The sequence below is a fragment of the Jaculus jaculus genome, chromosome 7, assembly GCF_020740685.1.
Source record: "Jaculus jaculus isolate mJacJac1 chromosome 7, mJacJac1.mat.Y.cur, whole genome shotgun sequence".
In the NCBI taxonomy this organism is placed as follows: domain Eukaryota; kingdom Metazoa; phylum Chordata; class Mammalia; order Rodentia; family Dipodidae; genus Jaculus; species Jaculus jaculus.
Genome location: NC_059108.1, coordinates 32,305,857 through 32,319,044, shown reverse-complemented (window position 1 = coordinate 32,319,044; position 13,188 = coordinate 32,305,857). Strand labels below are relative to the sequence as shown.

The 13,188-nt window shown below is 38.2% G+C and overlaps 1 pseudogene; it reads right to left on the bottom strand.

The window, feature by feature from the left end:
* Positions 1–583: 583 nt before the first annotated feature.
* The window catches only part of LOC101617709, a 30,062-nt pseudogene continuing 17,457 nt past the window's right edge, over positions 584–13,188 (bottom strand).

Sequence of the window (13,188 nt, the reverse complement as noted above, 5' to 3'; positions counted from 1 at the left end):
CACAGCCATTTTGTTCCTACATGCCTGGTACTGACAGTAAAAAATATAAAATTTTGACAATTATTCTCTGAATCCCACATATTGATTGCTTGAATTAATTAGTTGCCCTGCAGCTATTTAGTTTTATTTTTTTTAAAACATAAAAGGCTAGTAAGCCAATATATTAAATTTTAATTTATAACTGCCTCCCCCACATTGTCCTCTACCGCATTGTCTGTCCTGTTTCCATTTTTGCATCGTTGCTTCATTTTGCTATACAAATCATCTCCTTCTATTGTATTAACTTGCTGTGGATAAAACACAAGCAAACCAGATGCGGAGAATGTGGATAAGGTGTTGTTTATGCTGAGCCTCTGCAAACCACATTTTAAAATTTGTTCTTCATCAGTCTTGTCTGGGGATACTCTAGGAACCGGCTGGGGTTGGGACAAGTGTGCAGCAGGGACCTGTCCTGTGCACTCTGCAGTTTGGAGAACCACTGGGATGGCTGTTGCCTATGCTCTGCGCAGAATTCTAACCTGGCAGTGAAGTCTGCCATGGACAGCTGGTCCAAGGCTTCCCTTGGCTGATTGGTTTGTAGGCATCATCCAATCAGATCATCTTCATCCTCACCATAGCTGTGTCTTTTTCGTCCTTTACACGCTCCATGTACTGGGTTGTCTGAAACAGGATACAGGGGCAGGGTGTGCATACACTGACCATCTTCTCTGTTGTCTGTTCCCTTCACTATAGATAGAAAATCAGGGGGTGCAAAGTGGAGAATACCAGTATCATGATCTTAATGAATTATTTTGGTAGACATCGACATTTTCTTTTATCGAAAGCTAATACAGAGAGGGATGGAAATCTGAAAAGTAGAAGAAAATCTTAAACTGCAAGAATATTATATTTCCTGATCTAATGAATTTATATCATACAGGTTTGATTCAAGTTTGACTCAATGTCTGCATATTTTTGAACTAATAAATTTATATTCACAATTAACATAGTTTTTGTGTATATTTTTACTAGATTTCTAATTGACCAATAAGTAACACACTGTAAATTTATCAGAATTGAAAAAGGACATGAAGACATATCATTCAATATCTGCTTGAAACTCATTTTCAGTAACAAGATTTATTCTCTTCTTTTCAATCATCCTTATTCCCAAATGACATTTGCTAGAAATAGAGACTAATCATTTCTAATTCCCTTAAAAGCTAAAACTCTACAGCAACATGGAAAGGGTTCAGGTACAACTCTATTATTGCTGTAATAAGCATAATTTCAATGGCCTGTTGTACAAGACTCTTACTGACAATCTTTTGAATCATTTGTTGTTACAGAAAATTTCCTACTGGGCTGTATATTAACAGATAAATTCCGAATCTATAGGATATTTTCTAGTAGAAAAATAAGATTGAAAATAAGTAAATAATACAAGCCATTGTTTTATGTATTACAAAACAAAATTTGCTTTAATACAGAACTTTATGAATTTTTCTAGTGTAAGCTTTAATTGGAAATGCTGGTCTATGTCATTTGATAAAATAATCTACTGAGTAAAAAGAATAGTATGAAAGGAAGAAACTTTAGTTTTTATAAATGATTTTTATCATGCTGTGTTTTATATCTGCAGACATTTTCCATGAAATGTATATGTAGACATATGAAGCAAAAAATAATTAATTTTCTCTTTTACAAGCATGGACATAGTGTTATTAAAAACAAGAAATGTAAAATACATTAATGATAAGTTTCTATTTGCAGAATTATTTGCCATGCTTATCAAATTTTTAATCATATTAGCTATGTTACTAGCACAAGTGACTAGGACTTGAAGTTTAGAAAATTATACAAAATGAGAATTTGCCAGCATAATTTTTTTAAAGATAAGCAATAAAGAGAAAAGGGTAAAACACATCATCTGGGACATTTTTGTGTACAATTCAAATTTTGTATCTTTATGGATTTTGCCATTCAGTAGATAAAAACACTTACCCACATATTAGCTGCCTAATATTAAACTGTTCCATTATTTACTCTTAAAATTTTATAAATTATTCATTTAACTAGATATTAAAAGAACGTGTCTCAGATGTGAGATGACAACTCTTACATCTTATGAACTCATATGCTTCTGAACTCAGAAACTTCACTTTTGACTTCAAAAGCATAGTCTCCCAAGAGTTGGAGAATTGAGAAGTAATGAAAGGTAAAGAAAGATTGACAGTGGGAATCAAGTAAAAGAGACAGTAGATGCTATGAAGGAATATCTTACAGGATGGGAGACCAATTCAATAAAAAGTGAAGAATTAGCAAATTGGATGGTAGCTTCTCAGCTCTCTAGCACACAAAAGCCCTATTAATTAGAATACCAAATATTTATAATTTACTTGGTGTTTTACTAGAATTTTACTAAAATTCACACATACAAATTCATTTGATTTTCCTGTCAGAAAGTAAGTTTCATGGTCATTCTCTTTTAAAAATTAAACAAAAAAAAAATAAAAAGAAAAGATAGAGTAGGTGGGTATTATTAGTTCAAACTGCTCAGCAAATAATTTACAGAGCTGAGTTTTAAATCGTGGCAGTAGGGCTCTGAGATCCCTTGTATAGCATTATACGATACTAATTACAATTTTACTAATACAGTTTTGATTTCTATATAATCTTCCCAAATAATGTATTGTGTTATCCCAGATATTAGAGGGATTTTTTTTTTCTTTAGCTATTTGATATTCACCTGGCTTTCCATTTAAGCAGCAGAACCAGGAAGCCAGCACGCTGAATTTGCCTATATTCTCAGGAATTCACATACGAAGAGACAAAGATGGCACACCTTGACTGGCAATTCAGTCATCTCATTGTGTCATGTTGCTTTCAATGGCTCACATGGGCACAAATGGCTGTCACCTCACTGGAAGTTTCTTTCATAGTGAATAGTTCAGAAGAAGGTTATATTGAGTCCAAACACCTTACATTCTTTATATAAAGGTTATCCAAGACAATAACAACCCCTTAGTATGGGGTGTGATTGCGAATTCAGGCTTTGGAATCGTGAACACCTAACCAGTTTTTTTATTATGACATTGTAGTTAAGAGTGGACAGTCTGGAGTCATAATTTAGCAGTTAAGACTCCCATCCCAATATGACTTAGGATGAGTGTGGGGAAATTTGATTCTCTTCATGTAACTTGTCAATCATTCTCATCTACGAACTGGGTAAAATATTAGCAGGAGTTCATGGATCAGTACTCATCAGATGAACCAAATTTTAATGCTGTCTGCATTCTTGCTAAACCTCCATAAATATATATTCAAGGACTGAAGGAATTTGAGCTTTCTCACCCATGGTACAATGCTACAACTACTGCCCCAGAGAGTTGCTCTAAGGCTTGTAGGCAGGAATCAATTGGAGGTGCTTCATATAGCAACTGGCAAAATGCCAGTGTCCAGTGACTGGGCTCTTATTATCACTGTCATCCTGCTGTGTCCCCACTGTGCTCTTCTGGACATATCAGCCCAGAGGCCTGTTCATAGGTACAGACTCTCACCAGCATGTCTGTTGTTAAGCAATCCTACAGCTGGGATGAAGAAAGGGTATTAGGAAGGTACAGAGAGATGCGTAGAACCAAATCAGACCAGTTGGTTCAGAATTTGGAAGAGGCTGAAGCATCAGTGAAAAGCCCCTCATTTTGGAGCAGGCCTGAGAATGGGGTGGGCCACCACCAGCAGTATTAGCATGTGGCTGACCCTCTGCTGGCTTGGATGACAGCCATGGGCTGTTGGAGAATGTTTGGAAATCTTCTGTCTGGTAGGCAAATCTTGTTGGCTCTGTACGAGATATATCGTAAACATCCCAGTGTTGGAGCCAACATGAGTGAGTGGATAAAGTGGGCAGTGGGCAAATGAATATACACATATAATACATACACTACATATCACCAGAATGGCCAATGCATAAAACTAGGTAGATTCTTCTTGGTAAGAAGCATTTTCACTTGATGAGAGTATATGTAACAGTCGTGTGTAAATTTTAGTAGAGACACATAATTTCCTTTTTTAGTTATTTAATTTTTTCATTGTTTATATTCATTGTACATGACACTGTGTTACATAAGGACATCTCCATACAGGCATATGTTGTACATTAAGCATCTCCCACCCGTACATCTTACCCCTTTCCCTCCTCCCATGCCTTCCCTGTGTTCTTCTAGACAATTTGCTTCTACTTTCATGTTACATAAACATACATGGTTTTTATAAATCTATTAAAGTCTAGGAACAGAAATGAGAGAAAACCTTTGTCATTCTGTAGGATATCTTCCCTTTGATATGAGTTCTTTTTCTTATCTTTATTTATTTATTTAAGAGAGAGAGAAAATAGAGAAAATGGGCTCAACAGGGCCTCCAGCCACACTGCAAACAAACTCCAGATGCATGAGCCACCTTATATATCCGGCTTTATGTGGGTACTAAGCCCTCTTTTTCATTCTGAATATGGCTTAATTTGCTTAATAGGATTATTTCCATTTTCCTGAAAATGACATAAACTTGTTCCTTTTTTGTATGTCTGTGTGGTGTGAGTGCATATATGTCTGTATATGTTTCTGTATGTGTGACCATCTGCATGTGGATGTCAGAGGTTGGCAATGGCTTCTCCTTTATGGCTCTTTATCTGGTTTGTTGGGATAGGGTCACTCACTGAGCCCACATCTCACTGACCTAATAGGCTTTCTAGCTAGCTAACTGTGGTGATATGCCTATCTCTATCGACCCAGTGCTGGGATTACAGGCCCCTAACACCACACTTGGCATTTATGCAGGTCCTGGGGATCCAAACTCAGGTCTCCAGTGCTTGCGCTGCTGACACTTTACTGACTGAGGCATCTCCCCAGGCCCCTTACCTATATCCTCCCTTCTGTTTCCCTTTCTCTTCCCTTCCCTTTCCTTTTCTTCCCTTTCCCCTTTTCTTCTTTTCTGTCTGTCTTATTCTCCCTCTCTTCCTTTCTCTTTTGTTATTTGAGGCAAAGCCTCAGTCTAGCTCAGCAAACCTGGAACTCACTCTAGCCCAAGTTGGCCTTGAACCCATCCTACCTCAGCCTCCTGAAACCTGGGATTAAAGGCATGAACTGCCATGCCTAGCTTCTTATACTCTGTTTTCATAAAGACACATCAAAACATGGAGAAAGTTACTTAGGCATATAGTTAGGAAAGGATAATTCATCTTTAATATTTTGTATCAACTGTATGTAATGAATATATGTATATAAACTTTGTTGATTTTTATGCAGACCACATTATTCACCATATAAAACCAGACTTTATACAGGAGAAAATGCAGAAAATAACTATGCCAAAACAACAAATGTAAGACCTATAGAATACCCAATATAAGGTAGGATGTTTATTACTTTCTAGTGAGTTTTTTTCTGGGTTTGCCAACCTCTCTAATGATCTTTGTCATGCTAAAGTCACAATGAGACATGTAGACAGAACATATTATTGCCTGGTATCAGTCTATGAAACATCACAAATGAAACGTGGCTGCAGCAGTGCGCAGTGGCTGCAGGAAAACACGTCATACTGACCATATACATGGTGACTAGATGAGAATGTCCTACATCTGGACTGTACACAACCCTGGGAATATGCCTCTATATCCTTAGCCCATGTGAATCATTTCATTTGCTAGGGTTTAGCTATCTTCCCCAGATGTCCTATGAATTTTTTTTTTCCGTTCTCATAGAGCACGAATTTACTGTAAATTAATGATGCAATAATAGGAAGAGAAAAGATGCAACAATGGCTTTCATGGTCATGCCTTGACACAGTTGAGCTCCAGCACACATCTTTGGAGTTATGTTATGATTCATGTTCCAGGAGTTTTCTGTCTTATGGCTTCACTCTCTTCAGAGTTCCTGCTAGAGAAGAGAGGGAGCAGAGGGTTTACACAAACTAATTCAGGTAGTACATGTCACCACCACCGACTCCATCAGAAAAGGAGTCTAAGCAATGCGCTAGTTGGAATCAGCATGGACAGGGGATGTGCGTGTTCTTCCTTGGCCTGTTAGCCCTGCCTAGGTCAGGTACTCACTACTTTCCTTCTCTTCTGCCAGTTAGTTGGGAAAGGAGGTGGTGGCTAGGGACACATATTTTCATTACCTTCTGCTTTTTCTGTATCCGTTTTATGCATTTAGAAAATTAAGGTTAGGGGAGGTAGAGACTTCTCAGTGGTTAAGGTGCTTGCCTGCAAAGTCTGGTGACTACAGTTCAATTTCCCAATACCTATGTAAAGCCAGATGCACACAGTGGTACATGCATTTGGAGTCCCATAGCAGTGGCTAGAAGCCTTGGCATACCCATTCTCTATGTCTGTCTATCTTCTATCTCTCTGATTGCAAATAAATAAAAAATATTTCTAAACATATTTTTAAAAATCAAGGTTAATAATTACATTTTCATCTAGGTAAATGAAGAAAATGTATTTACTAAGATTTAATATTTTTTCTCACTCATACTTTATTAGTTTGTCTTTCTCTTTGTTAGACTGTATTAAATCTGCCACCTGGTCTTCTAGCTGAGATATTGTTTCCTCTCCTTCATCCATTCTACTGGTGAGATTTTCTACAGAATTTTTTATTTCATTAACTGTGTTCTTTATTGCTAACAATTCTAACTGGTTTTTCTTTATTATTTCTATTTCCTTATTTATGTCTAGTATTGACCTCTTTATTTCATTAATTGGCATCCTGTGTCTTTGCTCCCTTTGATTTCTTCGAACATATTTATAATCATCCTTTTGAAATCTTTCTCAGGCATTTCCTCTAACTCATTCTCACTGGAGGTCATTTCTGATGCATTAATACTTTTTGGTGGATTTACACTGTCTTGATTTTGGGTGTTTCTTGTGTTATAATGTATATATTTTTGCATCCTGGATTATTTAATGATTAGATTTTCTAGTTAGCTGGGTATTATTAGATGTATCAATCAATCTGATGTTATATATCTTCAGGGTAGGAGCTTAAGGCGCTAGGTGTGGCTCTCAAGACTCAGAGTATCTACAAGAGTGACTCTAGGTGTTGGGTTGCCTATTATGAGAGTATTCAAGTAGGCTGAGTGGAACCAAATACAGTTTCCAAAATCTAACTAAACAATATGCACTTTCAATGAAAAACAGCACAGCACCAGGAGTAGGTATTATGACAACCAGATCCTCTGTCTGTCCCTCAAGCTGTTTGGTGCCTCACCCACTCCCTTAATCCTGACAACAAGGAGGTTAAGATTCTGGTCTGTAGAGGGTTCCAAGTCAGCTTGTGACCAGGTGTGAGACCCTTCCCTAAATGTATAACAGAAGAGTAAACAAAGCCACTATAAATCAAGAAGCAACAAATAAAAAGCCCAAAATACAACTTATTTACTAATGGCTATTCTGACCATCCATCAGATTTAACATATAATTTATCCTGATATGGAAGGTGCAATTAGCACTTCTGGTTCAGGCCTATATACCAGGTTTATTAGGCGGGTACTGACCTGGTGTAATCCCCGTTACATTTGGGATGATTTGGGTCTCAGTTATGCTTAGGTCCCGCTGTTGGTTCAAGTAGGCATGGCCGGGTGCCTGGACAGGTTGCTCTGTTTGCTGGAGCTGGGCACTCGTGGTGGGGGAGGGAGCCGGGCACTGGCAGTAGGGTAGGAGAGGCTGCCCATGCTGCTCAAGTTCTCTCGCTGTTCCACGTGTTCTTCTACCTTGTGATCTGCTCCTCCCTTGTTCACTGCTGCTCTCCCTTCACGTTTCTTGAGTTTGCAGAGAGCTCCAGTGTGAGTGGAAAATCCCCGCACCTGGCTTTTTCTGAGGCTCAAGCTGAGCCTGGTGGCTGGCCGTGTGCCTCCACCCTGTTCCTGTGCTGCATTCCAGAGGCGCTTCTGCTGGCCTGTGTGGGTTCTGGATCTCTCCTACTTCTCCTCTGCCATTTCAATTTCCTATACACCTCACTTTTTGGTAAAAGTGTGTATTTGCTTTTTTTTTTTTTTGGCTCCCCCCCCCCCCAGCCTGCTTTGGTGTGTTACCTACATAGCCATCTTAACCAGAAGTCTCAAATTTAATATTTTTCAATAATAAAATTTCTGAGTAATTTGGTTACAGATGAATCATGCCACACTATAATACAAAATGTTATATATAACAAATCCATATGCAGCAGTCTAAATTGGGAAAAACTGAAAACCTTTCCACTAAGGCAGTGACAAGATAAGGGTCTTTACTATCACCACTCATTTCAACATAATACTAGGAAATTTTAACCAGTGTAATTAAGCAAGAAGAAATAAAAGGCATGCAAACAGGAAAGAAGGAAAGGAAAGGAAATTATCTCTATTTGCAGTAGATTCTATGGAGAGAAAACTATAAAGATTCCACTGAGAGCATTAGAACTGATAAACTTGAGTAAAATAGCAATACAGAAAAGAAACATACACAACTCAGTAGCTTTCTGTCGACCAAGGATGAACAGATTCAGAAAAGAAACAGGAAAGCAATCCTATTTGTAACCATTGTTAGGACACAGATACATCCAAGAGACTACCCAAGGCCAAGTGGGAAATCAAGACCCATCCCCTGATGGCAGGGTTCTTAAGGCCATCAACTTGTAACCTTGGGTCCTAGCTGGTGCTTCCTTGACTCCTTCCATGCCATCCAGTGCTGCTATGGCATACAATACATAGGTTGGCATATGCAGTGTAGAAAATTGCCCTCTCCTGAAAATTATACAATGAATCATCCCACTTTGTTCCTCAAAACCAAAACCTCTGTCTGTAGTGTTAGGATCCTGATATGCACCCTTCCACAATAAACCTATCCCCCAAAAGATATCCAAGTGTCTCTAAATCAAATCTGCACTAACATTTTTATTAAAAAAAAAAAAAAACTTAAAGTGGTCACACATACAAAAATAATATACCTATGAATAAACCCAAAGATGTGAAAGACCTTTACAATGAAATATGCAAAGCATCGAAGCAAGAAATTAAGGCCAAAAAGAATTGGGAAGACCTTCCACGTTCATGTATTTAGAGAGTGAGCATTTTAAATATTGCTGTATTACTCATAGCAGTCAACAGATTCAAGGCGAGGCCCATCAAAATATATTTTACAAAGCTAGACAAAGATCTTAAAGTTCTTAAGAAAGGATAAAAGACCCTGGGTAGCTGAAGCAATCCTAGGCAAGACCTGCGAAGCTAGAGATAATGCAGAATGCATGACAGAGTACACGGCCTTGCTGCAAGCTGGTATGACACTGTCCTAAAACCAGACAGGGACTCCAAGGTAACAGAAAATTGCACCCAGAAATAAATGGACCCATTTTTAGCCTACTGAATTTTGACAAGGATGGCAAATATTTACATTGGACAGAAGACCACATCTATTGAAATGCTGTTGGGAAAACTGGTTATCCACATAGAACATGGACTGCTGCCTCTCATTTTATGCAAAATCAACTCAAAACGGGTCAAATAGCCTAAGAATTGAAATTCTGAAATGACTAAGAGAAAGTATGAAAGATATGCTTCAAGATATCGACACAAACGACAATATTCTGAATTAAAACAAACAAACAAAAATACTAGAGAAAACTTGACAACCAACAAATGGAATTACATGAATTAAAAAAACCTTCTAGGGGATGTAGTTTATTGACAGAGCATGTGTCTAGCATGCACAAAACCCTGAGTTCAATCACCAACTCCACAGAAATTATATATACACAAAACTAAACATAAAAAGAAATCAGTATGACCCAGCTATAGCGCTCCTAGGCATATATCCAAAGGACTCATCTCATTTCCTTAGAAGTACATGCTCAACCATGTTTATTGCTGCTCAATTTATAATAGCTGGGAAATGGAACCAGTCTAGATGTCCCTCAACAGATGAGTAGATAATGAAGATGTGGTACATTTATACAATGGAGTTCTACTCAGCGGTAAAGAAAAATGAAGTTATGAAATTTGCAGAAAAATGGATGGACCTGGAAAGTATTATACTAAGTCAGGTAACCCAGGCCCAGAAAGCCAAGCGCCACATGTTCTCTCTCATATGTGGATCCTAGCTACAGATGACTGGGCTTCTGCGTGAGAATGAAAATACTTAGTAGCAGAGGCCAGTAAGTTGAAAAGGAGACATAAAGGGTGGAGAAAGGAAGGGAGGAGGATACTTAATAGGTTGATATTGTATATATGTAATTACAATGATTGTAATGGGGAGGTAATATGATGGAGAGTGGAATTTCAAACGGGAAAATGTGGGGGTGGGGAGGGAGAGAATTACCATGGGATATATTTTATAATCATGGAAAATGTTAATAAAAATTAAAAAAAAAAAGAAAAGAAATCAGAACAGGGCTGAGGAAATGACTTAGCAGTTAAGGCATGTGCCTGCAAAGCCTAAGGACCCCAGTTTGATTCCCCAGGACCCATGTAAGCCAGATGCACAGGGAGTGCATGGCCTGGAGTTCATTTGCAGTGGCTAGAGGCCCTGGCATGCCCATTCTTTCTTTCTTTCTATCTGCCTCTTCTCCCCGCTTTCTCAAATAAATAGATAGATAAATAATAAAATATTTGTAAAAATCAGAGCAAATGGGCAAATGGTCTAAAAATACAATCTTAAGAGAAGAAAATTGGGCTGGAGAGGTGGCTTAGTGGTTAAGCACTTGCCTGTGAAGCCTAAGGACCCTGGTTCGAAGCTCAATTCCCCAGGATCCACGTTAGCCAGATGCACAAGGGGGTATACACGTCTGGAGTTCGTTTGCAGTGGCTGGAGGCCCTGGCGTGCCCATTCTCTCTCTCTCTCTATCTGCCTCTTTCTCTCTATGCCTGTCGCTCTCAAATAAATAAATAAAAATAAAAAAAAATTAAAAAGAGAAGAAAATCATCTAATAATTATGTGAAAAATATTCAACATCTTTGGCTACCATGGAAGCGCAAATGAAAACTGCAATGAGAATCCATCTTGCTTCAATTAGTATGACTAACATAAAAATTTATCAACTGGATTTGGAGGCACATGACTGTAATCCCAGCACTGTTGTTGAGGATCTGAAGAAAGGTGAGAAAGCGAGCCCTGTATACTTTTGATGATAAGGTGAATCAGTACAACCACTGTGCAGAACTAGATGAAGTTTCAGTTACATCGTAAGTGCATACCTGTGCTATAGTTAGACCATGCTATATTTGCTGAATATTAGATGTCACTCACAAATATATAGCAAAATTCTAAAAACCATGTATGTTCTTGGGATTATAAATTTCACATCTAACATTTTCTCATAAGAAAATTTTAAGAGAAAATAAGCATATTTATATTTACGCACACCAACTCATGCATGTAACTTCAACATAGTATTCTTAATATAAAGCATGTTAAACATAATATAAATGTCCAACAATATGTAATTTTAGTAATGCAATCAAACACAACTGTCAAAAGTAAATCAGGAAACCTTTGTTTTTTACTTTGGTTTCTGTTGTCTCACATTCCTCCTCTGAGGTACACATTGGGTTGTTTTTATAAAACAAGTAAAGATCAAAAATAAAGGAAAGGACTAACAAGAAAATCTAACATTTTAAAAGCAGTATCTCAAAATGTGACTATACAGCTGGATTTTAGCTCCACAGTGCAAACGGCAATGCAGCCTTGTTTTCTTGCCCATGTCTGCATTATGGTGTGTTAAGGGATTTAACAACGTCAGAAAAGTCTTGTGGGTGACTCATTTTATCTTGAGACACAGGCAAAGATTAAAATTAAGCTGACCACAGCCAAATAATAATCTGGGCAATTCTTTAGATGCAAAGAGAAGTCTCAAGATTTCTGCTTTATGAATCTAAACTACCCAGTGTAGTATTTCTATAGAGTTGAAACTATTTTTCCTGAATCAGTGAAAATCACCTTCTCACTGAAGGCAACAAATGAATAGGAATAGGTGGACTGTGTTTTATTCACAGGACTTATCATAACTCTCTGAGTTTGGCATCTCCTACAAGAGAAATGCCATGTGGGGCTCCAGGATCACTGGAAAGTCAAAAAGTTCTAATCTGAACCAGAGCAAGGAATACAGAGCACCTTCTGGCTTATGGTTAGTGTTCTGAGCACGCCTTCTGGATTGAGGATGAAGTTAGAGGACTGCTTGCCCTCTAAATAGTGGCTGAGGATTTCAACTGCCAAAACTTAGCTAGCCCTGCACCATGTCAATATGAAGGAGAATGTACACTCCCTCTGATAGTAAGAAAACCAAGGAATCTCCATATTCTGAAGAACTTCGGTAGGACCCTATCCTCCCACCATCAACACAGAGTCTCTGACTACCACAATAATTGTCTAGGCTCCCACATCAGTGGCTGCCAACAATCTGTTCTTCAGAGGCATATGCTCAGGCCTGAGTCCTGTGGAGCCTTAGTTGTCCAGCATTCTAAAGCTGTCTCCTATTGCCGGGCCAGAACAACTTGAAGCACTGGGTCCTCACAGTCTGATTTCCTATTCCACAAACCTGGGCAAGGGCCCCTCTTTTCTCTGAAGCCTCATCTTCTTAAGGAAACTGATGCTTCGGATTCATGACCCCTATTGGAACAAGATCAAATACATTTTTTCACTTTATCACGACAGGCTCTATCCAGATTTACATACCCAGCCCCTAAACACTGAGAGAAAGTGTTCTGTATCTGAAATGGATGTATTACTACCCTTTTGCCTTTTCTGGGGTTCTGGAACATCCAATCAGTGACACACTGATGTTGCTCACCATGCAGAGATTATACCCACAGAAAGACTCCATGATTCCTCTCTCACTTGAATAAAATTCACTTCAGCATACCATGTGCAGTTGACCTGTACTCTATTAAATTTATATTTATTCATTGTTAATGTTTTATTTATTTATGAGAGAGTAAGAGAAAAGAGGTACGGAGAGAGAGAGAGGAAAAAAAAATGGGTGCACCAAGGCCTCTAGCCACCGCAAATGAAATTCAGACTGATGTGCCACCTTGTGCATGTGGCATAGGTGGGTACTAGGGAATAAAACCTGGGTCCTTAGGCTTTGAAGGCAAGTTCCATGAATCCAGCTATCTATTAAAAATTTTTAATTGCTACTATTATGTCAAAGTATTTTAGCCAAGTGTGATGGCACATGCGTTTAATCCCTGCCC